The sequence below is a fragment of the Pleurodeles waltl genome, chromosome 8 (genome assembly GCF_031143425.1).
Source record: "Pleurodeles waltl isolate 20211129_DDA chromosome 8, aPleWal1.hap1.20221129, whole genome shotgun sequence".
NCBI classification, from domain to species: Eukaryota; Metazoa; Chordata; class Amphibia; order Caudata; family Salamandridae; genus Pleurodeles; species Pleurodeles waltl.
Window position 1 is genome coordinate 1,517,217,933 of NC_090447.1, and position 24,801 is coordinate 1,517,242,733.

The window sequence follows — 24,801 nt, forward strand, 5'->3', positions numbered from 1 at the left end:
GTCCAAGGTTAGATGGAAAATGATGCAGGCTACAGTTTACCCTAAAATCGAGATAGAAACGGGAAATAATGGAAGTCAAAGCTGAAGGCAAGAGAGGTGGAATCCATTTTCAAAGGAAGATAGAAAACACGTACTGTCTTGTACTGATGGTATGTCAATTAGGTTGATGAAAGGTTTTATTAATTAAATAAAACGTCACCGGAAGCTGACTCCAAAAAAGAAACTTGCCTGACGAACTAGCTGCTCAGTCTTTGACCAAACCAAGAATTTAACCAGGGACCCTTAGATCTAAAGTTTGACGTCCTCGCAACTGAGCTCTTTCAGCCCGTTTTTTCACAGTGCCTTCCTTATTATTATTAATCATTGTAGACAAGAAATATAAGTCGCAATCATTCACTGTGAGGGTACAGCTATGTGTTACACTTTGCTGTATCCTTCTGTAGCTAACTGGGGGCAATTACTCCTTTACTTTTTTGCTACGCGAGCTAGGTACTTATTTTTTTCTAAACTCTGAATAGGCTACCATTCTTATAAACAGAAATGTGTGGCATGACTAAGCAAGCTATATCATCTGACAGTTTGGCTCATGGGAAAATGGAAGATGACGCCGCCTACGGTTTACATCAAAATCAAGATAGAAACGGGAAATAATGGAAGTCAAAGCTGAAGGCAAGAGAGGTGGAAGCCATTTTGAAAGGAAGATAGAAAATAAGTGCTCTTTTGTACCGATGGCATGTCGATCAGGTTGATGCAAGTTTTTATCAATGAAATAAAATGTCCCTTGAGAGTGACTCCAAGAAAGAAACATGCCTAACAAGCTGAGTGCTTGGTCTTTGGCACAACCCAGGATTGAACCAAGGACCTTTTTTTATCTTTAGTCTAACATTCTCCCAACTGAGATATTTAAACCAGGTGTCATGAAAAGCTTTCCGTATCATTTTTAATCATTGTAGACAAGACACAGAAGTCTAAATCATTCACTGTGAGGGTACAGCTATGTCTTAAACTTTGTTGTATCCTTCTCCAGTTAACTGGGTGTAATTAGGGAATTTGTTTTTTATTCTGCAAGCTAGGTATTTCTTTTTTTCTAAACTCTAAATAGGCTAGCAATCTAATGCACAGAAATGTGTGGCATGAGTAAGCAAGCTATTTCATCCGACACTTTGGTTCAAGGGAAGATGGAGACTGATGCAGACTGCGGGTTACCTAAAAATCAAGATAGAAACAGTAAATAATGGAAGTCAAAGCTGAAGGCAAGAGAGGTGGAATCCATTTTGAAAGGAAGATAGAAAACAAGTACTGTCTTGTACTGATGGTATGTCAATTAGGTTGATGAAAGATTTTATCAATTAAATAAAACGTCACCAGAAGCTGAATCCAAGAAAGAAACACGCCTAACAAGCTGTCTTCTGAGTCTTTGCCGAAACCCGGGACCTTTAGATCTTCAGTCTAACGCTCTCCCAACTGAGCTATTTCGGCCAGTTATTTCACAGGTCCCTCCGTTTTCTTCTTAATCATTGTAGACAAGACATACACCTCGAAATCATTCACTTTGAGGGTACAGCTATGTCTTAAACTTCCGGTATCCTTCTGCAGCTAACTGGGTGCATTTACTCATTTACTTTTTTGGTGCGCAACCTAGGTACTTCTTTTATTCCAAACTCTGAATAGGCACACAAATGTGTGGGATGAGTAAGCAAGCTATATCATCTGACAGCTTGGTTCATGGGAAAATAGAAGATGATGCAGCCTAAGCTTTACATTAAAATCAAGATAGAAACTGGAAATAATGGAAGTCAAAGCTGAAGGCAAGAGAGGTGGAAGCCATTTTGAAAGGAAGATAGAACGCAAGTGCTGTGCTCTACTGATGGTATGTCGATCAGGTTATTGAAAGGTTTCATCTATGAACTAAAATGTCTACTGAAGCTGACTCCAAGAGAGAACTACACCTAATTAGCTAGGTGCTCAGTCCTTGCCGAAACCCGGGATTGAACCAGGGACCTTTAGATCTTCAGTCTAACGCTCTCCCAACTGAGCTATTTTGACCAGTTGTCAGAAAATACCTTCCTGATGATTCTTAATCATTGGAGGAAACAAGTGGGCATCTGATCAATCACTAGGAGGGTACATCTATGTGTTAAAGTATGCTGTATCCTTCTGCAGCTAACTGGGCACAATTAGTCAATTTATTTTTTATTGCGCAAGCTAGGTATTTCTTTTTTTCTAAACGCTAAATAGGCTAGCAATCTAATACACAGAAATGTGTGGCATGAGGAAGCAAGCTATATCATCTGACACTTTGGTCCAAGGTTAGATGGAAAATGATGCAGGCTACAGTTTACCCTAAAATCGAGATAGAAACGGCAAATAATGGAAGTCAAAGCTGAAGGCAAGAGAGGTGGAATCCATTTTCAAAGAAAGATAGAAAACACGTACTGTCTTGTACTGATGGTATGTCAATTAGGTTGATGAAAGGTTTTATTAATTAAATAAAACGTCACCGGAAGCTGACTCCAAAAAAGAAACTTGCCTGACGAACTAGCTGCTCAGTCTTTGACCAAACCAAGGATTTAACCACGGACCCTTAGATCTAAAGTTTGACGTCCTCGCAACTGAGCTCTTTCAGCCCGTTTTTTCACAGTGCCTTCCTTATTATTGTTAATCATTGTAGACAAGAAATATAAGTCGCAATCATTCACTGTGAGGGTACAGCTATGTGTTACACTTTGCTGTATCCTTCTGTAGCTAACTGGGGGCAATTACTCCTTTACTTTTTTGCTACGCGAGGTAGGTACTTCTTTTTTTCTAAACTCTGAATAGGCTACCACTCTCATAAACAGAAATGTGTGGCATGACCAAGCAAGCTATATCATCTGACAGTTTGGCTCATGGGAAAATGGAAGATGACGCCGGCTACGGTTTACATTAAAATCAAGATAGAAACGGGAAATAATGGAAGTCAAAGCTGAAGGCAAGAGAGGTGGAAGCCATTTTGAAAGGAAGATAGAAAATAGGTGCTCTTTTGTACCGATGGCATGTCGATCAGGTTGATGCAAGTTTTTATCAATGAAATAAAATGTCACTTGAGAGTGATTCCAAGAAAGAAACATGCATAACAAGCTGAGTGCTTGGTCTTTGGCACAACCCAGGATTGAACCAAGGACCTTTTTTATCTTTAGTCTAACATTCTCCCAACTGAGATATTTTAGCCAGGTGTCATGAAAAGCTTTCCGTATCATTTTTAATCATTGTAGACAAGACACAGAAGTCTAAATCATTCACTGTGAGGGTACAGCTATGTCTTAAACTTTGCTGTATCCTTCTCCAGTTAACTGGGTGTAATTAGGGAATTTGTTTTTTATTCTGCAAGCTAGGTATTTCTTTTTTTCTAAGCTCTAAATAGGCTAGCAATCTAATGCACAGAAATGTGTGGCATGAGTAAGCAAGCTATTTCATCCGACACTTTGGTTCAAGGGAAGATGGAGACTGATGCAGACTGCGGGTTACCTAAAAATCAAGACAGAAACAGTAAATAATGGAAGTCAAAGCTGAAGGCAAGAGAGGTGGAATCCATTTTGAAAGGAAGATAGAAAACAAGTACTGTCTTGTACTGATGGTATGTCAATTAGGTTGATGAAAGGTTTTATCAATTAAATAAAACGTCACCAGAAGCTGAATCCAAGAAAGAAACACGCCTAACAAGCTGTCTTCTGAGTCTTTGCCGAAACCCGGGATTGAACCAGGGACCTTTAGATCTTCAGTCTAACGCTCTCCCAACTGAGCTATTTCGGCCAGTTATTTCACAGGTCCCTCCGTTTTCTTCTTAATCATTGTAGACAAGACATACACCTCGAAATCATTCACTTTGAGGGTACAGCTATGTCTTAAACTTCCGGTATCCTTCTGCAGCTAACTGGGTGCATTTACTCATTTACTTTTTTGGTGTGCAACCTAGGTACTTCTTTTATTCCAAACTCTGAATAGGCACACAAATGTGTGGGATGAGTAAGCAAGCTATATCATCTGACAGCTTGGTTCATGGGAAAATAGAAGATGATGCAGCCTAAGCTTTACATTAAAATCAAGATAGAAACTGGAAATAATGGAAGTCAAAGCTGAAGGCAAGAGAGGTGGAAGCCATTTTGAAAGGAAGATAGAACGCAAGTGCTGTGCTCTACTGATGGTATGTCGATCAGGTTATTGAAAGGTTTCATCTATGAACTAAAATGTCTACTGAAGCTGACTCCAAGAGAGAACTACACCTAATTAGCTAGGTGCTCAGTCCTTGCCGAAACCCGGGATTGAACCAGGGACCTTTAGATCTTCAGTCTAACGCTCTCCCAACTGAGCTATTTCGGCCAGTTGTCAAAGAATACCTTCCTGATGATTCTTAATCATTGTAGGCAACAAGTGGGCATCTGATCAATCACTAGGAGGGTACATCTATGTGTTAAAGTATGCTGTATCCTTCTGCAGCTAACTGGGCACAATTAGTCAATTTATTTTTTATTGCGCAAGCTAGGTATTTCTTTTTTTCTAAACGCTAAATAGGCTAGCAATCTAATACACAGAAATGTGTGGCATGAGGAAGCAAGCTATATCATCTGACACTTTGGTCCAAGGTTAGATGGAAAATGATGCAGGCTACAGTTTACCCTAAAATCGAGATAGAAACGGCAAATAATCGAAGTCAAAGCTGAAGGCAAGAGAGGTGGAATCCATTTTCAAAGGAAGATAGAAAACACGTACTGTCTTGTACTGATGGTATGTCAATTAGGTTGATGAAAGGTTTTATTAATTAAATAAAACGTCACCGGAAGCTGACTCCAAAAAAGAAACTTGCCTGACGAACTAGCTGCTCAGTCTTTGACCAAACCAAGAATTTAACCAGGGACCCTTAGATCTAAAGTTTGACGTCCTCGCAACTGAGCTCTTTCAGCCCGTTTTTTCACAGTGCCTTCCTTATTATTGTTAATCATTGTAGACAAGAAATATAAGTCGCAATCATTCACTGTGAGGGTACAGCTATGTGTTACACTTTGCTGTATCCTTCTGTAGCTAACTGGGGGCAATTACTCCTTTACTTTTTTGCTACGTGAGGTAGGTACTTCTTTTTTTCTAAACTCTGAATAGGCTACCACTCTCATAAACAGAAATGTGTGGCATGACCAAGCAAGCTATATCATCTGACAGTTTGGCTCATGGGAAAATGGAAGATGACGCCGGCTACGGTTTACATCAAAATCAAGATAGAAACGGGAAATAATGGAAGTCAAAGCTGAAGGCAAGAGAGGTGGAAGCCATTTTGAAAGGAAGATAGAAAATAAGTTCTCTTTTGTACCGATGGCATGTCGATCAGGTTGATGCAAGTTTTTATCAATGAAATAAAATGTCCCTTGAGAGTGACTCCAAGAAAGAAACATGCCTAACAAGCTGAGTGCTTGGTCTTTGGCACAACCCAGGATTGAACCAAGGACCTTTTTTTATCTTTAGTCTAACATTCTCCCAACTGAGATATTTAAACCAGGTGTCATGAAAAGCTTTCCGTATCATTTTTATTCATTGTAGACAAGACACAGAAGTCTAAATCATTCACTGTGAGGGTACAGCTATGTCTTAAACTTTGCTGTATCCTTCTCCAGTTAACTGGGTGTAATTAGGGAATTCGTTTTTTATTGTGCAAGCTAGGTATTTCTTTTTTTCTAAACTCTAAATAGGCTAGCAATCTAATGCACAGAAATGTGTGGCATGAGTAAGCAAGCTATTTCATCCGACACTTTGGTTCAAGGGAAGATGGAGACTGATGCAGACTGCGGGTTACCTAAAAATCAAGACAGAAACAGTAAATAATGGAAGTCAAAGCTGAAGGCAAGAGAGGTGGAATCCATTTTGAAAGGAAGATAGAAAACAAGTACTGTCTTGTACTGATGGTATGTCAATTAGGTTGATGAAAGGTTTTATCAATTAAATAAAACGTCACCAGAAGCTGAATCCAAGAAAGAAACACGCCTAACAAGCTGTCTTCTGAGTCTTTGCCGAAACCCGGGATTGAACCAGGGACCTTTAGATCTTCAGTCTAACGCTCTCCCAACTGAGCTATTTCAGCCAGTTATTTCACAGCTCCCTCCGTTTTCTTCTTAATCATTGTAGACAAGACATACACCTCGAAATCATTCACTTTGAGGGTACAGCTATGTCTTAAACTTCCGGTATCCTTCTGCAGCTAACTGGGTGCATTTACTCATTTACTTTTTTGGTGCGCAACCTAGGTACTTCTTTATTCCAAACTCTGAATAGGCACACAAATGTGTGGGATGAGTAAGCAAGCTATATCATCTGACAGCTTGGTTCATGGGAAAATAGAAGATGATGCAGCCTAAGCTTTACATTAAAATCAAGATAGAAACTGGAAATAATGGAAGTCAAAGCTGAAGGCAAGAGAGGTGGAAGCCATTTTGAAAGGAAGACAGAAAATAAGTGCTCTTTTGTACGATGGCATGTCGATCAGGTTGATGCAAGTTTTTATCAATGAAATAAAATGTCACTTGAGAGTGACTCCAAGAAAGAAACATGCCTAACAAGCTGAGTGCTTGGTCTTTGGCACAACCCAGGATTGGACCAAGGACCTTTTTTATCTTTAGTCTAACATTCTCCCAACTGAGATATTTTAGCCAGGTGTCATGAAAAGCTTTCTGTATCATTTTTAATCATTGTAGACAAGACACAGAAGTCTAAATCATTCACTGTGAGGGTACAGCTATGTCTTAAACTTTGCTGTATCCTTCTCCAGTTAACTGGGTGTAATTAGGGAATTCGTTTTTTATTGTGCAAGCTAGGTATTTCTTTTTTTCTAAACTCTAAATAGGCTAGCAATCTAATGCACAGAAATGTGTGGCATGAGTAAGCAAGCTATTTCATCCGACACTTTGGTTCAAGGGAAGATGGAGACTGATGCAGACTGCGGGTTACCTAAAAATCAAGACAGAAACAGTAAATAATGGAAGTCAAAGCTGAAGGCAAGAGAGGTGGAATCCATTTTGAAAGGAAGATAGAAAACAAGTACTGTCTTGTACTGATGGTATGTCAATTAGGTTGATGAAAGATTTTATCAATTAAATAAAACGTCACCAGAAGCTGAATCCAAGAAAGAAACACACCTAACAAGCTGTCTTCTGAGTCTTTGCCGAAACCCGAGATTGAACCAGGGACCTTTATATCTTCAGTCTAACGCTCTCCCAACTGAGCTATTTCAGCCACTTATTTCACAGGTCCCTCCGTTTTCTTCTTAATCATTGTAGACAAGACATACACCTCGAAATCATTCACTTTGAGGGTACAGCTATGTCTTAAACTTCCGGTATCCTTCTGCAGCTAACTGGGTGCATTTACTCATTTACTTTTTTGGTGCGCAACCTAGGTACTTCTTTTATTCCAAACTCTGAATAGGCACACAAATGTGTGGGATGAGTAAGCAAGCTATATCATCTGACAGCTTGGTTCATGGGAAAATAGAAGATGATGCAGCCTAAGCTTTACATTAAAATCAAGATAGAAACTGGAAATAATGGAAGTCAAAGCTGAAGGCAAGAGAGGTGGAAGCCATTTTGAAAGGAAGTTCGAACGCATGTGCTGTGCTCTACTGATGGTATGTCGATCAGGTTATTGAAAGGTTTCATCTATGAACTAAAATGTCTACTGAAGCTGACTCCAAGAGAGAACTACACCTAATTAGCTAGGTGCTCAGTCCTTGCCGAAACCCGGGATTGAACCAGGGACCTTTAGATCTTCAGTCTAACGCTCTCCCAACTGAGCTATTTCGGCCAGTTGTCAGAGAATACCTTCCTGATGATTCTTAATCATTGTAGGCAACAAGTGGGCATCTGATCAATCACTAGGAGGGTACATCTATGTGTTAAAGTATGCTGTATCCTTCTGCAGCTAACTGGGCACAATTAGTCAATTTATTTTTTATTGCGCAAGCTAGGTATTTCTTTTTTTCTAAACGCTAAATAGGCTAGCAATCTAATACACAGAAATGTGTGGCATGAGGAAGCAAGCTATATCATCTGACACTTTGGTCCAAGGTTAGATGGAAAATGATGCAGGCTACAGTTTACCCTAAAATCGAGATAGAAACGGCAAATAATCGAAGTCAAAGCTGAAGGCAAGAGAGGTGGAAACCATTTTCAAAGGAAGATAGAAAACACGTACTGTCTTGTACTGATGGTATGTCAATTAGGTTGATGAAAGGTTTTATCAATTAAATAAAACGTCACCAGAAGCTGAATCCAAGAAAGAAACACGCCTAACAAGCTGCCTTCTGAGTCTTTGTCGAAACCCGGGATTGAACCAGGGACCTTTAGATCTTCAGTCTAACACTCTCCCAACTGAGCTATTTCGGCCAGTTATTTCACAGGTCCCTCCGTTTTCTTCTTAATCATTGTAGACAAGACATACACCTCGAAATCATTCACTTTGAGGGTACAGCTATGTCTTAAACTTCCGGTATCCTTCTGCAGCTAACTGGGTGCATTTACTCATTTACTTTTTTGGTGCGCAACCTAGGTACTTCTTTTATTCCAAACTCTGAATAGGCACACAAATGTGTGGGATGAGTAAGCAAGCTATATCATCTGACAGCTTGGTTCATGGGAAAATAGAAGATGATGCAGCCTAAGCTTTACATTAAAATCAAGATAGAAACTGGAAATAATGGAAGTCAAAGCTGAAGGCAAGAGAGGTGGAAGCCATTTTGAAAGGAAGATAGAACGCAAGTGCTGTGCTCTACTGATGGTATGTCGATCAGGTTATTGAAAGGTTTCATCTATGAACTAAAATGTCTACTGAAGCTGACTCCAAGAGAGAACTACACCTTATTAGCTAGGTGCTCACTCCTTGCCAAAACCCGGGATTGAACCAGGGACCTTTAGATCTTCAGTCTAACGCTCTCCCAACTGAGCTATTTCGGCCAGTTGTCAAAGAATACCTTCCTGATGATTCTTAATCATTGTAGGCAACAAGTGGGCATCTGATCAATCACTAGGAGGGTACATCTATGTGTTAAAGTATGCTGTATCCTTCTGCAGCTAACTGGGCACAATTAGTAAATTCATTTTTTATTGCGCAAGCTAGGTATTTCTTTTTTTCTAAACGCTAAATAGGCTAGCAATCTAATACACAGAAATGTGTGGCATGAGGAGGCAAGCTATATCATCTGACACTTTGGTCCAAGGTTAGATGGAAAATGATGCAGGCTACAGTTTACCCTAAAATCGAGATAGAAACGGGAAATAATGGAAGTCAAAGCTGAAGGCAAGAGAGGTGGAATCCATTTTCAAAGGAAGATAGAAAACACGTACTGTCTTGTACTGATGGTATGTCAATTAGGTTGATGAAAGGTTTTATTAATTAAATAAAACGTCACCGGAAGCTGACTCCAAAAAAGAAACTTGCCTGACGAACTAGCTGCTCAGTCTTTGACCAAACCAAGAATTTAACCAGGGACCCTTAGATCTAAAGTTTGACGTCCTCGCAACTGAGCTCTTTCAGCCCGTTTTTTCACAGTGCCTTCCTTATTATTATTAATCATTGTAGACAAGAAATATAAGTCGCAATCATTCACTGTGAGGGTACAGCTATGTGTTACACTTTGCTGTATCCTTCTGTAGCTAACTGGGGGCAATTACTCCTTTACTTTTTTGCTACGCGAGCTAGGTACTTATTTTTTTCTAAACTCTGAATAGGCTACCATTCTTATAAACAGAAATGTGTGGCATGACTAAGCAAGCTATATCATCTGACAGTTTGGCTCATGGGAAAATGGAAGATGACGCCGCCTACGGTTTACATCAAAATCAAGATAGAAACGGGAAATAATGGAAGTCAAAGCTGAAGGCAAGAGAGGTGGAAGCCATTTTGAAAGGAAGATAGAAAATAAGTGCTCTTTTGTACCGATGGCATGTCGATCAGGTTGATGCAAGTTTTTATCAATGAAATAAAATGTCCCTTGAGAGTGACTCCAAGAAAGAAACATGCCTAACAAGCTGAGTGCTTGGTCTTTGGCACAACCCAGGATTGAACCAAGGACCTTTTTTTATCTTTAGTCTAACATTCTCCCAACTGAGATATTTAAACCAGGTGTCATGAAAAGCTTTCCGTATCATTTTTAATCATTGTAGACAAGACACAGAAGTCTAAATCATTCACTGTGAGGGTACAGCTATGTCTTAAACTTTGTTGTATCCTTCTCCAGTTAACTGGGTGTAATTAGGGAATTTGTTTTTTATTCTGCAAGCTAGGTATTTCTTTTTTTCTAAACTCTAAATAGGCTAGCAATCTAATGCACAGAAATGTGTGGCATGAGTAAGCAAGCTATTTCATCCGACACTTTGGTTCAAGGGAAGATGGAGACTGATGCAGACTGCGGGTTACCTAAAAATCAAGATAGAAACAGTAAATAATGGAAGTCAAAGCTGAAGGCAAGAGAGGTGGAATCCATTTTGAAAGGAAGATAGAAAACAAGTACTGTCTTGTACTGATGGTATGTCAATTAGGTTGATGAAAGATTTTATCAATTAAATAAAACGTCACCAGAAGCTGAATCCAAGAAAGAAACACGCCTAACAAGCTGTCTTCTGAGTCTTTGCCGAAACCCGGGACCTTTAGATCTTCAGTCTAACGCTCTCCCAACTGAGCTATTTCGGCCAGTTATTTCACAGGTCCCTCCGTTTTCTTCTTAATCATTGTAGACAAGACATACACCTCGAAATCATTCACTTTGAGGGTACAGCTATGTCTTAAACTTCCGGTATCCTTCTGCAGCTAACTGGGTGCATTTACTCATTTACTTTTTTGGTGCGCAACCTAGGTACTTCTTTTATTCCAAACTCTGAATAGGCACACAAATGTGTGGGATGAGTAAGCAAGCTATATCATCTGACAGCTTGGTTCATGGGAAAATAGAAGATGATGCAGCCTAAGCTTTACATTAAAATCAAGATAGAAACTGGAAATAATGGAAGTCAAAGCTGAAGGCAAGAGAGGTGGAAGCCATTTTGAAAGGAAGATAGAACGCAAGTGCTGTGCTCTACTGATGGTATGTCGATCAGGTTATTGAAAGGTTTCATCTATGAACTAAAATGTCTACTGAAGCTGACTCCAAGAGAGAACTACACCTAATTAGCTAGGTGCTCAGTCCTTGCCGAAACCCGGGATTGAACCAGGGACCTTTAGATCTTCAGTCTAACGCTCTCCCAACTGAGCTATTTTGACCACTTGTCAGAAAATACCTTCCTGATGATTCTTAATCATTGGAGGAAACAAGTGGGCATCTGATCAATCACTAGGAGGGTACATCTATGTGTTAAAGTATGCTGTATCCTTCTGCAGCTAACTGGGCACAATTAGTCAATTTATTTTTTATTGCGCAAGCTAGGTATTTCTTTTTTTCTAAACGCTAAATAGGCTAGCAATCTAATACACAGAAATGTGTGGCATGAGGAAGCAAGCTATATCATCTGACACTTTGGTCCAAGGTTAGATGGAAAATGATGCAGGCTACAGTTTACCCTAAAATCGAGATAGAAACGGCAAATAAGGGAAGTCAAAGCTGAAGGCAAGAGAGGTGGAATCCATTTTCAAAGAAAGATAGAAAACACGTACGGTCTTGTACTGATGGTATGTCAATTAGGTTGATGAAAGGTTTTATTAATTAAATAAAACGTCACCGGAAGCTGACTCCAAAAAAGAAACTTGCCTGACGAACTAGCTGCTCAGTCTTTGACCAAACCAAGGATTTAACCACGGACCCTTAGATCTAAAGTTTGACGTCCTCGCAACTGAGCTCTTTCAGCCCGTTTTTTCACAGTGCCTTCCTTATTATTGTTAATCATTGTAGACAAGAAATATAAGTCGCAATCATTCACTGTGAGGGTACAGCTATGTGTTACACTTTGCTGTATCCTTCTGTAGCTAACTGGGGGCAATTACTCCTTTACTTTTTTGCTACGCGAGGTAGGTACTTCTTTTTTTCTAAACTCTGAATAGGCTACCACTCTCATAAACAGAAATGTGTGGCATGACCAAGCAAGCTATATCATCTGACAGTTTGGCTCATGGGAAAATGGAAGATGACGCCGGCTACGGTTTACATTAAAATCAAGATAGAAACGGGAAATAATGGAAGTCAAAGCTGAAGGCAAGAGAGGTGGAAGCCATTTTGAAAGGAAGATAGAAAATAGGTGCTCTTTTGTACCGATGGCATGTCGATCAGGTTGATGCAAGTTTTTATCAATGAAATAAAATGTCACTTGAGAGTGATTCCAAGAAAGAAACATGCCTAACAAGCTGAGTGCTTGGTCTTTGGCACAACCCAGGATTGAACCAAGGACCTTTTTTATCTTTAGTCTAACATTCTCCCAACTGAGATATTTTAGCCAGGTGTCATGAAAAGCTTTCCGTATCATTTTTAATCATTGTAGACAAGACACAGAAGTCTAAATCATTCACTGTGAGGGTACAGCTATGTCTTAAACTTTGCTGTATCCTTCTCCAGTTAACTGGGTGTAATTAGGGAATTTGTTTTTTATTCTGCAAGCTAGGTATTTCTTTTTTTCTAAGCTCTAAATAGGCTAGCAATCTAATGCACAGAAATGTGTGGCATGAGTAAGCAAGCTATTTCATCCGACACTTTGGTTCAAGGGAAGATGGAGACTGATGCAGACTGCGGGTTACCTAAAAATCAAGACAGAAACAGTAAATAATGGAAGTCAAAGCTGAAGGCAAGAGAGGTGGAATCCATTTTGAAAGGAAGATAGAAAACAAGTACTGTCTTGTACTGATGGTATGTCAATTAGGTCGATGAAAGGTTTTATCAATTAAATAAAACGTCACCAGAAGCTGAATCCAAGAAAGAAACACGCCTAACAAGCTGTCTTCTGAGTCTTTGCCAAAACCCGGGATTGAACCAGGGACCTTTAGATCTTCAGTCTAACGCTCTCCCAACTGAGCTATTTCGGCCAGTTATTTCACAGGTCCCTCCGTTTTCTTCTTAATCATTGTAGACAAGACATACACCTCGAAATCATTCACTTTGAGGGTACAGCTATGTCTTAAACTTCCGGTATCCTTCTGCAGCTAACTGGGTGCATTTACTCATTTACTTTTTTGGTGCGCAACCTAGGTACTTCTTTTATTCCAAACTCTGAATAGGCACACAAATGTGTGGGATGAGTAAGCAAGCTATATCATCTGACAGCTTGGTTCATGGGAAAATAGAAGATGATGCAGCCTAAGCTTTACATTAAAATCAAGATAGAAACTGGAAATAATGGAAGTCAAAGCTGAAGGCAAGAGAGGTGGAAGCCATTTTGAAAGGAAGATAGAACGCAAGTGCTGTGCTCTACTGATGGTATGTCGATCAGGTTATTGAAAGGTTTCATCTATGAACTAAAATGTCTACTGAAGCTGACTCCAAGAGAGAACTACACCTAATTAGCTAGGTGCTCAGTCCTTGCCGAAACCCGGGATTGAACCAGGGACCTTTAGATCTTCAGTCTAACGCTCTCCCAACTGAGCTATTTCGGCCAGTTGTCAAAGAATACCTTCCTGATGATTCTTAATCATTGTAGGCAACAAGTGGGCATCTGATCAATCACTAGGAGGGTACATCTATGTGTTAAAGTATGCTGTATCCTTCTGCAGCTAACTGGGCACAATTAGTCAATTTATTTTTTATTGCGCAAGCTAGGTATTTCTTTTTTTCTAAACGCTAAATAGGCTAGCAATCTAATACACAGAAATGTGTGGCATGAGGAAGCAAGCTATATCATCTGACACTTTGGTCCAAGGTTAGATGGAAAATGATGCAGGCTACAGTTTACCCTAAAATCGAGATAGAAACGGCAAATAAGGGAAGTCAAAGCTGAAGGCAAGAGAGGTGGAATCCATTTTCAAAGAAAGATAGAAAACACGTACTGTCTTGTACTGATGGTATGTCAATTAGGTTGATGAAAGGTTTTATTAATTAAATAAAACGTCACCGGAAGCTGACTCCAAAAAAGAAACTTGCCTGACGAACTAGCTGCTCAGTCTTTGACCAAACCAAGGATTTAACCAGGGACCCTTAGATCTAAAGTTTGACGTCCTCGCAACTGAGCTCTTTCAGCCCGTTTTTTCACAGTGCCTTCCTTATTATTATTAATCATTGTAGACAAGAAATATAAGTCGCAATCATTCACTGTGAGGGTACAGCTATGTGTTACACTTTGCTGTATCCTTCTGTAGCTAACTGGGGGCAATTACTCCTTTACTTTTTTGCTACGCGAGCTAGGTACTTCTTTTTTTCTAAACTCTGAATAGGCTACCATTCTCATAAACAGAAATGTGTGGCATGACTAAGCAAGCTATATCATCTGACAGTTTGGCTCATGGGAAAATGGAAGATGACGCCGCCTACGGTTTACATCAAAATCAAGATAGAAACGGGAAATAATGGAAGTCAAAGCTGAAGGCAAGAGAGGTGGAAGCCATTTTGAAAGGAAGATAGAAAATAAGTGCTCTTTTGTACCGATGGCATGTCGATCAGGTTGATGCAAGTTTTTATCAATGAAATAAAATGTCCCTTGAGAGTGACTCCAAGAAAGAAACATGCCTAACAAGCTGAGTGCTTGGTCTTTGGCACAACCTAGGATTGAACCAAGGACCTTTTTTTATCTTTAGTCTAACATTCTCCCAACTGAGATATTTAAACCAGGTGTCATGAAAAGCTTTCCGTATCATTTTTAATCATTGTAGACAAGACACAGAAGTCTAAATCATTCACTGTGAGGGTACAGCTATGTCTTAAACTTTGCTGTATCCTTCTCCAGTTAACTGGGTGTAATTAGGGAATTCGTTTTTTATTGTGCAAGCTAGGTATTTCTTTTTTTCTAAACTCTAAATAGGTTAGCAATCTAATGCACAGAAATGTGTGGCATGAGTAAGCAAGCTATTTCATCCGACACTTTGGTTCAAGGGAAGATGGAGACTGATGCAGACTGCGGGTTACCTAAAAATCAAGACAGAAACAGTAAATAATGGAAGTCAAAGCTGAAGGCAAGAGAGGTGGAATCCATTTTGAAAGGAAGATAGAAAACAAGTACTGTCTTGTACTGATGGTATGTCAATTAGGTTGATGAAAGGTTTTATCAATTAAATAAAACGTCACCAGAAGCTGAATCCAAGAAAGAAACACGCCTAACAAGCTGTCTTCTGAGTCTTTGCCGAAACCCGGGACCTTTAGATCTTCAGTCTAACGCTCTCCCAACTGAGCTATTTCGGCCAGTTATTTCACAGGTCCCTCCGTTTTCTTCTTAATCATTGTAGACAAGACATACACCTCGAAATCATTCACTTTGAGGGTACAGCTATGTCTTAAACTTCCGGTATCCTTCTGCAGCTAACTGGGTGCATTTACTCATTTACTTTTTTGGTGCGCAACCTAGGTACTTCTTTTATTCCAAACTCTGAATAGGCACACAAATGTGTGGGATGAGTAAGCAAGCTATATCATCTGACAGCTTGGTTCATGGGAAAATAGAAGATGATGCAGCCTAAGCTTTACATTAAAATCAAGATAGAAACTGGAAATAATGGAAGTCAAAGCTGAAGGCAAGAGAGGTGGAAGCCATTTTGAAAGGAAGATAGAACGCAAGTGCTGTGCTCTACTGATGGTATGTCGATCAGGTTATTGAAAGGTTTCATCTATGAACTAAAATGTCTACTGAAGCTGACTCCAAGAGAGAACTACACCTAATTAGCTAGGTGCTCAGTCCTTGCCGAAACCCGGGATTGAACCAGGGACCTTTAGATCTTCAGTCTAACGCTCTCCCAACTGAGCTATTTTGGCCAGTTGTCAGAAAATACCTTCCTGATGATTCTTAATCATTGTAGGAAACAAGTGGGCATCTGATCAATCACTAGGAGGGTACATCTATGTGTTAAAGTATGCTGTATCCTTCTGCAGCTAACTGGGCACAATTAGTCAATTTATTTTTTATTGCGCAAGCTAGGTATTTCTTTTTTTCTAAACGCTAAATAGGCTAGCAATCTAATACACAGAAATGTGTGGCATGAGGAAGCAAGCTATATCATCTGACACTTTGGTCCAAGGTTAGATGGAAAATGATGCAGGCTACAGTTTACCCTAAAATCGAGATAGAAACGGCAAATAATGGAAGTCAAAGCTGAAGGCAAGAGAGGTGGAATCCATTTTCAAAGAAAGATAGAAAACACGTACTGTCTTGTACTGATGGTATGTCAATTAGGTTGATGAAAGGTTTTATTAATTAAATAAAACGTCACCGGAAGCTGACTCCAAAAAAGAAACTTGCCTGACGAACTAGCTGCTCAGTCTTTGACCAAACCAAGGATTTAACCAGGGACCCTTAGATCTAAAGTTTGACGTCCTCGCAACTGAGCTCTTTCAGCCCGTTTTTTCACAGTGCCTTCCTTATTATTGTTAATCATTGTAGACAAGAAATATAAGTCGCAATCATTCACTGTGAGGGTACAGCTATGTGTTACACTTTGCTGTATCCTTCTGTAGCTAACTGGGGGCAATTACTCCTTTACTTTTTTGCTACGCGAGGTAGGTACTTCTTTTTTTCTAAACTCTGAATAGGCTACCACTCTCATAAACAGAAATGTGTGGCATGACCAAGCAAGCTATATCATCTGACAGTTTGGCTCATGGGAAAATGGAAGATGACGCCGGCTACGGTTTACATTAAAATCAAGATAGAAACGGGAAATAATGGAAGTCAAAGCTGAAGGCAAGAGAGGTGGAAGCCATTTTGAAAGGAAGATAGAAAATAGGTGCTCTTTTGTACCGATGGCATGTCGATCAGGTTGATGCAAGTTTTTATCAATGAAATAAAATGTCACTTGAGAGTGATTCCAAGAAAGAAACATGCCTAACAAGCTGAGTGCTTGGTCTTTGGCACAACCCAGGATTGAACCAAGGACCTTTTTTATCTTTAGTCTAACATTCTCCCAACTGAGATATTTTAGCCAGGTGTCATGAAAAGCTTTCCGTATCATTTTTAATCATTGTAGACAAGACACAGAAGTCTAAATCATTCACTGTGAGGGTACAGCTATGTCTTAAACTTTGTTGAATCCTTCTCCAGTTAACTGGGTGTAATTAGGGAATTCGTTTTTTATTGTGCAAGCTAGGTATTTCTTTTTTTCTAAACTCTAAATAGGCTAGCAATCTAATGCACAGAAATGTGTGGCATGAGTAAGCAAGCTATTTCATCCGACACTTTGGTTCAAGGGAAGATGGAGACTGATGCAGACTGCGGGTTACCTAAAAATCAAGACAGAAACAGTAAATAATGGAAGTCAAAGCTGAAGGCAAGAGAGGTGGAATCCATTTTGAAAGGAAGATAGAAAACAAGTACTGTCTTGTACTGATGGTATGTCAATTAGGTTGATGAAAGGTTTTATCAATTAAATAAAACGTCACCAGAAGCTGAATCCAAGAACGAAACACGTCTAAAAAGCTGTCTTCTGAGTCTTTGCCGAAACCCGGGATTGAACCAGGGACCTTTAGATCTTCAGTCTAACGCTCTCCCAACTGAGCTATTTCGGCCAGTTATTTCACAGCTCCCTCCGTTTTCTTCTTAATCATTGCAGACAAGACATACACCTCCAAATCATTCACTTTGATGGTACAGCTATGTCTTAAACTTCCGGTATCCTTCTGCAGCTAACTGGGTGCATTTACTCATTTACTTTTTTGGTGCGCAACCTAGGTACTTCTTTTATTCCAAACTCTGAATAGGCACACAAATGTGTGGGATGAGTAAGCAAGCTTTATCATCTGACAGCTTGGTTCATGGGAAAATAGAAGATGATGCAGCCTAAGCTTTACATTAAAATCAAGATACAAACTGGAAATAATGGAAGTCAAAGCTGAAGGCAACAGAGGTGGAAGCCATTTTGAAAGGAAGATAGAACGCAAGTGCTGTGCTCTACTGATGGTATGTCGATCAGGTTATTGAAAGGTTTCATCTATGAACTAAAATGTCTACTGAAGCTGACTCCAAGAGAGAACTACACCTAATTAGCTAGGTGCTCAGTCCTTGCCGAAACCCGGGATTGAACCAGGGACCTTTAGATCTTCAGTCTAACGCTCTCCCAACTGAGCTATTTCGGCCAGTTGTCAGAGAATACCTTCCTGATGATTCTTAATCATTGTAGGCAACAAGTGGGCATCTGATCAATCACTAGGAGGGTACATCTATGTGTTAAAGTATGCTGTATCCTTCTGCAGCTAACTGGGCACAATTAGTCAATTTATTTTTTATTGCGCAAGCTAGGTATTTCTTTTTTTCTAAACGCTAAATAGGCTAGCAATCTAATACACAGAAATGTGTGGCATGAGGAAGCAAGCTATATCATCTGACACTTTGGTCCAAGGTTAGATGGAAAATGATGCAGGCTACAGTTTACCCTAAAATCGAGATAGAAACGGCAAATAATCGAAGTCAAAGCTGAAGGCAAGAGAGGTGGAATCCATTTTCAAAGGAAGATAGAAAACACGTACTGTCTTGTACTGATGGTATGTCAATTAGGTTGATGAAAGGTTTTATTAATTAAATAAAACGTCACCGGAAGCTGACTCCAAAAAAGAAACTTGCCTGACGAACTAGCTGCTCAGTCTTTGACCAAACCAAGAATTTAACCAGGGACCCTTAGATCTAAAGTTTGACGTCCTCGCAACTGAGCTCTTTCAGCCCGTTTTTTCACAGTGCCTTCCTTATTATTGTTAATCATTGTAGACAAGAAATATAAGTCGCAATCATTCACTGTGAGGGTACAGCTATGTGTTACACTTTGCTGTATCCTTCTGTAGCTAACTGGGGGCAATTACTCCTTTACTTTTTTGCTACGTGAGGTAGGTACTTCTTTTTTTCTAAACTCTGAATAGGCTACCACTCTCATAAACAGAAATGTGTGGCATGACCAAGCAAGCTATATCATCTGACAGTTTGGCTCATGGGAAAATGGAAGATGACGCCGGCTACGGTTTACATCAAAATCAAGATAGAAACGGGAAATAATGGAAGTCAAAGCTGAAGGCAAGAGAGGTGGAAGCCATTTTGAAAGGAAGATAGAAAATAAGTGCTCTTTTGTACCGATGGCATGTCGATCAGGTTGATGCAAGTTTTTATCAATGAAATAAAATGTCCCTTGAGAGTGACTCCAAGAAAGAAACATGCCTAACAAGCTGAGTGCTTGGTCTTTGGCACAACCCAGGATTGAACCAAGGACCTTTTTTTATCTTTAGTCTAACATTCTCCCAACTGAGATATTTAAACCAGGTGTCATGAAAAGCTTTCCGTATCATTTTTAATCATTGTAGACAAGACACAGAAGTCTAAATCATTCACTGTGAGGGTACAGCTATGTCTTAAACTTTGCTGTATCCTTCTCCAGTTAACTGGGTGTAATTAGGGAATTCGTTTTTTATTGTGCAAGCTAGGTATTTCTTTTTTTCTAAACTCTAAATAGGCTAGCAATCTAATGCACAGAAATGTGTGGCATGAGTAAGCAAGCTATTTCATCCGACACTTTGGTTCAAGGGAAGATGGAGACTGATGCAGACTGCGGGTTACCTAAAAATCAAGACAGAAACAGTAAATAATGGAAGTCAAAGCTGAAGGCAAGAGAGGTGGAATCCATTTTGAAAGGAAGATAGAAAACAAGTACTGTCTTGTACTGATGGTATGTCAATTAGGTTGATGAAAGGTTTTATCAATTAAATAAAACGTCACCAGAAGCTGAATCCAAGAAAGAAACACGCCTAACAAGCTGTCTTCTGAGTCTTTGCCGAAACCCGGGATTGAACCAGGGACCTTAAGATCTTCAGTCTAACGCTCTCCCAACTGAGCTATTTCAGCCAGTTATTTCACAGCTCCCTCCGTTTTCTTCTTAATCATTGTAGACAAGACATACACCTCGAAATCATTCACTTTGAGGGTACAGCTATGTCTTAAACTTCCGGTATCCTTCTGCAGCTAACTGGGTGCATTTACTCATTTACTTTTTTGGTGCGCAACCTAGGTACTTCTTTATTCCAAACTCTGAATAGGCACACAAATGTGTGGGATGAGTAAGCAAGCTATATCATCTGACAGCTTGGTTCATGGGAAAATAGAAGATGATGCAGCCTAAGCTTTACATTAAAATCAAGATAGAAACTGGAAATAATGGAAGTCAAAGCTGAAGGCAAGAGAGGTGGAAGCCATTTTGAAAGGAAGACAGAAAATAAGTGCTCTTTTGTACGATGGCATGTCGATCAGGTTGATGCAAGTTTTTATCAATGAAATAAAATGTCACTTGAGAGTGACTCCAAGAAAGAAACATGCCTAACAAGCTGAGTGCTTGGTCTTTGGCACAACCCAGGATTGGACCAAGGACCTTTTTTATCTTTAGTCTAACATTCTCCCAACTGAGATATTTTAGCCAGGTGTCATGAAAAGCTTTCTGTATCATTTTTAATCATTGTAGACAAGACACAGAAGTCTAAATCATTCACTGTGAGGGTACAGCTATGTCTTAAACTTTGCTGTATCCTTCTCCAGTTAACTGGGTGTAATTAGGGAATTCGTTTTTTATTGTGCAAGCTAGGTATTTCTTTTTTTCTAAACTCTAAATAGGCTAGCAATCTAATGCACAGAAATGTGTGGCATGAGTAAGCAAGCTATTTCATCCGACACTTTGGTTCAAGGGAAGATGGAGACTGATGCAGACTGCGGGTTACCTAAAAATCAAGACAGAAACAGTAAATAATGGAAGTCAAAGCTGAAGGCAAGAGAGGTGGAATCCATTTTGAAAGGAAGATAGAACGCAAGTGCTGTGCTCTACTGATGGTATGTTGATCAGGTTATTAAAAGGTTTCATCTATGAACTAAAATGTCTACTGAAGCTGACTCCAAGAGAGAACTACACCTAATTAGCTAGGTGCTCAGTCCTTGCCAAAACCCGGGATTGAACCAGGGACCTTTAGATCTTCAATCTAACGCTCTCCCAACTGAGCTATTTCGGCCACTTATTTCACAGGTCCCTCCGTATTCTTCTTAATCATTGTAGACAAGACATACACCTCGAAATCATTCACTTTGAGGGTACAGCTATGTCTTAAACTTCCGGTATCCTTCTGCAGCTAACTGGGTGCAATTACTCATTTACTTTTTTGGTGCGCAACCTAGGTACTTCTTTTATTCCAAACTCTGAATAGCCACACAAATGTGTGGGATGAGTAAGCAAGCTATATCATCTGACAGCTTGGTTCATGGGAAAATGTAAGATGATGCAGCCTAAGGTTTACATTAAAATCAAGATAGAAACTGGAAATAATGGAAGTCAAAGCTGAAGGCAAGAGAGGTGGAAGCCATTTTGAAAGGAAGATAGAAGCAAGTGCTGTGCTCTACTGATGGTATGTCGAACAGGTTATTAAAAGGTTTCATCTATGAACTAAAATGTCTACTGAAGCTGACTCCAAGAGAGAACTACACCTAATTAGCTAGGTGCTCAGTCCTTGCCAAAACCCGGGATTGAACCAGAGAGCTTTAGATCTTCAGTTTAACGCTCTCCCAAATGAGCTATTTCGGCCAGTTGTCAGAGAATACCTTCCTGATGATTCTTAATCATTGCAGGCAACAAGTGGGCATCTGATCAATCACTAGGAGGGTACATCTATGTGTTAAAGTATGCTGTATCCTTCTGCAGCTAACTGGGCACAATTAGTCAATTTATTTTTTATTGCGCAAGCTAGGTATTTCTTTTTTTCTAAACGCTAAATAGGCTAGCAATCTAATACACAGAAATGTGTGGCATGAGGAAGCAAGCTATATCATCTGACACTTTGGTCCAAGGTTAGATGGAAAATGATGCAGGCTACAGTTTACCCTAAAATCGAGATAGAAACGGCAAATAATGGAAGTCAAAGCTGAAGGCAAGAGAGGTGGAATCCATTTTCAAAGAAAGATAGAAAACACGTACTGTCTTGTACTGATGGTATGTCAATTAGGTTGATGAAAGGTTTTATTAATTAAATAAAACGTCACCGGAAGCTGACTCCAAAAAAGAAACTTGCCTGACGAACTAGCTGCTCAGTCTTTGACCAAACCAAGGATTTAACCAGGGACCCTTAGATCTAAAGTTTGACGTCCTCGCAACTGAGCTCTTTCAGCCCGTTTTTTCACAGTGCCTTCCTTATTATTGTTAATCATTGTAGACAAGAAATATAAGTCGCAATCATTCACTGTGAGGGTACAGCTATGTGTTACACTTTCCTGTATCCTTCTGTAGCTAACTGGGGGCAATTACTCCTTTACTTTTTTGCTACGCGAGGTAGGTACTTCTTTTTTTCTAAACTCTGAATAGGCTACCACTCTCATAAACAGAAATGTGTGGCATGACCAAGCAAGCTGTATCATCTGACAGTTTGGCTCATGGGAAAATGGAAGATGACGCCGGCTACGGTTTACATCAAAATCAAGATAGAAACGGGAAATAATGGAAGTCAAAGCTGAAGGCAAGAGAGGTGGAAGCCATTTTGAAAGGAAGATAGAAAACAAGTACTGTCTTGTACTGATGGTATGTCAATTAGGTTGATGAAAGATTTTATCAATTAAATAAAACGTCACCAGAAGCTGAATCCAAGAAAGAAACACACCTAACAAGCTGTCTTCTGAGTCTTTGCCGAAACCCGAGATTGAACCAGGGACCTTTAGATCTTCAGTCTAACGCTCTCCCAACTGAGCTATTTCGGCCACTTATTTCACAGGTCCCTCCGTTTTCTTCTTAATCATTGTAGACAAGACATACACCTCGAAATCATTCACTTTGAGGGTACAGCTATGTCTTAAACTTCCGGTATCCTTCTGCAGCTAACTGGGTGCATTTACTCATTTACTTTTTTGGTGCGCAACCTAGGTACTTCTTTTATTCCAAACTCTGAATAGGCACACAAATGTGTGGGATGAGTAAGCAAGCTATATCATCTGACAGCTTGGTTCATGGGAAAATAGAAGATGATGCAGCCTAAGCTTTACATTAAAATCAAGATAGAAACTGGAAATAATGGAAGTCAAAGCTGAAGGCAAGAGAGGTGGAAGCCATTTTGAAAGGAAGATAGAAAATAAGTGCTCTTTTGTACCGATGGCATGTCGATCAGGTTGATGCAAGTTTTTATCAATGAAATAAAATGTCACTTGAGAGTGACTCCAAGAAAGAAACATGCCTAACAAGCTGAGTGCTTGGTCTTTGGCACAACCCAGGATTGGACCAAGGACCTTTTTTATCTTTAGTCTAACATTCTCCCAACTGAGATATTTTAGCCAGGTGTCATGAAAAGCTTTCCGTATCATTTTTAATCATTGTAGACAAGACACAGAAGTCTAAATCATTCACTGTGAGGGTACAGCTATGTCTTAAACTTTGCTGTATCCTTCTCCAGTTAACTGGGTGTAATTAGGGAATTCGTTTTTTATTGTGCAAGCTAGGTATTTCTTTTTTTCTAAACTCTAAATAGGCTAGCAATCTAATGCACAGAAATGTGTGGCATGAGTAAGCAAGCTATTTCATCCGACACTTTGGTTCAAGGGAAGATGGAGACTGATGCAGACTGCGGGTTACCTAAAAATCAAGACAGAAACAGTAAATAATGGAAGTCAAAGCTGAAGGCAAGAGAGGTGGAATCCATTTTGAAAGGAAGATAGAAAACAAGTACTGTCTTGTACTGATGGTATGTCAATTAGGTTGATGAAAGGTTTTATCAATTAAATAAAACGTCACCAGAAGCTGAATCCAAGAAAGAAACACGCCAAACAAGCTGTCTTCTGAGTCTTTGCCGAAACCCGGGATTGAACCAGGGACCTTTAGATCTTCAGTCTAACGCTCTCCCAACTGAGCTATTTCGGCCAGTTATTTCACAGGTCCCTCCGTTTTCTTCTTAATCATTGTAGACAAGACATACACCTCGAAATCATTCACTTTGAGGGTACAGCTATGTCTTAAACTTCCGGTATCCTTCTGCAGCTATCTGGGTGCATTTACTCATTTACTTTTTTGGTGCGCAACCTAGGTACTTCTTTTATTCCAAACTCTGAATAGGCACACAAATGTGTGGGATGAGTAAGCAAGCTATATCATCTGACAGCTTGGTTCATGGGAAAATAGAAGATGATGCAGCCTAAGCTTTACATTAAAATCAAGATACAAACTGGAAATAATGGAAGTCAAAGCTGAAGGCAAGAGAGGTGGAAGCCATTTTGAAAGGAAGATAGAACGCAAGTGCTGTGCTCTACTGATGGTATGTCGATCAGGTTATTGAAAGGTTTCATCTATGAACTAAAATGTCTACTGAAGCTGACTCCAAGAGAGAACTACACCTAATTAGCTAGGTGCTCAGTCCTTGCCGAAACCCAGGATTGAACCAGGGACCTTTAGATCTTCAGTCTAACGCTCTCCCAACTGAGCTATTTCGGCCAGTTGTCAAAGAATACCTTCCTGATGATTCTTAATCATTGTAGGCAACAAGTGGGCATCTGATCAATCACTAGGAGGGTACATCTATGTGTTAAAGTATGCTGTATCCTTCTGCAGCTAACTGGGCACAATTAGTCAATTTATTTTTTATTGCGCAAGCTAGGTATTTCTTTTTTTCTAAACGCTAAATAGGCTAGCAATCTAATACACAGAAATGTGTGGCATGAGGAAGCAAGCTATATCATCTGACACTTTGGTCCA

At 39.7% G+C, this 24,801-nt stretch overlaps 11 non-coding genes across 11 annotated transcripts; all 11 read right to left on the reverse strand.

Moving 5' to 3' along the window:
* Positions 1–3,719: 3,719 nt before the first annotated feature.
* Positions 3,720–3,792, reverse strand: TRNAF-GAA (transfer RNA phenylalanine (anticodon GAA)). Its single transcript has one exon. It is a non-coding gene; the product is annotated as a tRNA-Phe (tRNA).
* Positions 3,793–4,286: 494 nt separating this feature from the next.
* Positions 4,287–4,359, reverse strand: TRNAF-GAA (transfer RNA phenylalanine (anticodon GAA)). The gene has a single exon. It is a non-coding gene; the product is annotated as a tRNA-Phe (tRNA).
* A 3,389-nt stretch (positions 4,360–7,748) lies between these two features.
* On the reverse strand, positions 7,749–7,821 carry TRNAF-GAA (transfer RNA phenylalanine (anticodon GAA)). The gene has a single exon. It is a non-coding gene; the product is annotated as a tRNA-Phe (tRNA).
* Positions 7,822–8,896: 1,075 nt separating this feature from the next.
* On the reverse strand, positions 8,897–8,969 carry TRNAF-GAA (transfer RNA phenylalanine (anticodon GAA)). Its single transcript has one exon. It is a non-coding gene; the product is annotated as a tRNA-Phe (tRNA).
* Positions 8,970–12,944: 3,975 nt separating this feature from the next.
* Positions 12,945–13,017, reverse strand: TRNAF-GAA (transfer RNA phenylalanine (anticodon GAA)). Its single transcript has one exon. It is a non-coding gene; the product is annotated as a tRNA-Phe (tRNA).
* A 494-nt stretch (positions 13,018–13,511) lies between these two features.
* Positions 13,512–13,584, reverse strand: TRNAF-GAA (transfer RNA phenylalanine (anticodon GAA)). The gene has a single exon. It is a non-coding gene; the product is annotated as a tRNA-Phe (tRNA).
* A 2,229-nt stretch (positions 13,585–15,813) lies between these two features.
* On the reverse strand, positions 15,814–15,886 carry TRNAF-GAA (transfer RNA phenylalanine (anticodon GAA)). The gene has a single exon. It is a non-coding gene; the product is annotated as a tRNA-Phe (tRNA).
* A 1,673-nt stretch (positions 15,887–17,559) lies between these two features.
* Positions 17,560–17,632, reverse strand: TRNAF-GAA (transfer RNA phenylalanine (anticodon GAA)). The gene has a single exon. It is a non-coding gene; the product is annotated as a tRNA-Phe (tRNA).
* A 494-nt stretch (positions 17,633–18,126) lies between these two features.
* On the reverse strand, positions 18,127–18,199 carry TRNAF-GAA (transfer RNA phenylalanine (anticodon GAA)). Its single transcript has one exon. It is a non-coding gene; the product is annotated as a tRNA-Phe (tRNA).
* Positions 18,200–21,021: 2,822 nt separating this feature from the next.
* TRNAF-GAA (transfer RNA phenylalanine (anticodon GAA)) lies at positions 21,022–21,094 on the reverse strand. Its single transcript has one exon. It is a non-coding gene; the product is annotated as a tRNA-Phe (tRNA).
* Positions 21,095–23,900: 2,806 nt separating this feature from the next.
* Positions 23,901–23,973, reverse strand: TRNAF-GAA (transfer RNA phenylalanine (anticodon GAA)). The gene has a single exon. It is a non-coding gene; the product is annotated as a tRNA-Phe (tRNA).
* Between the last annotated feature and the right edge of the window lie 828 nt (positions 23,974–24,801).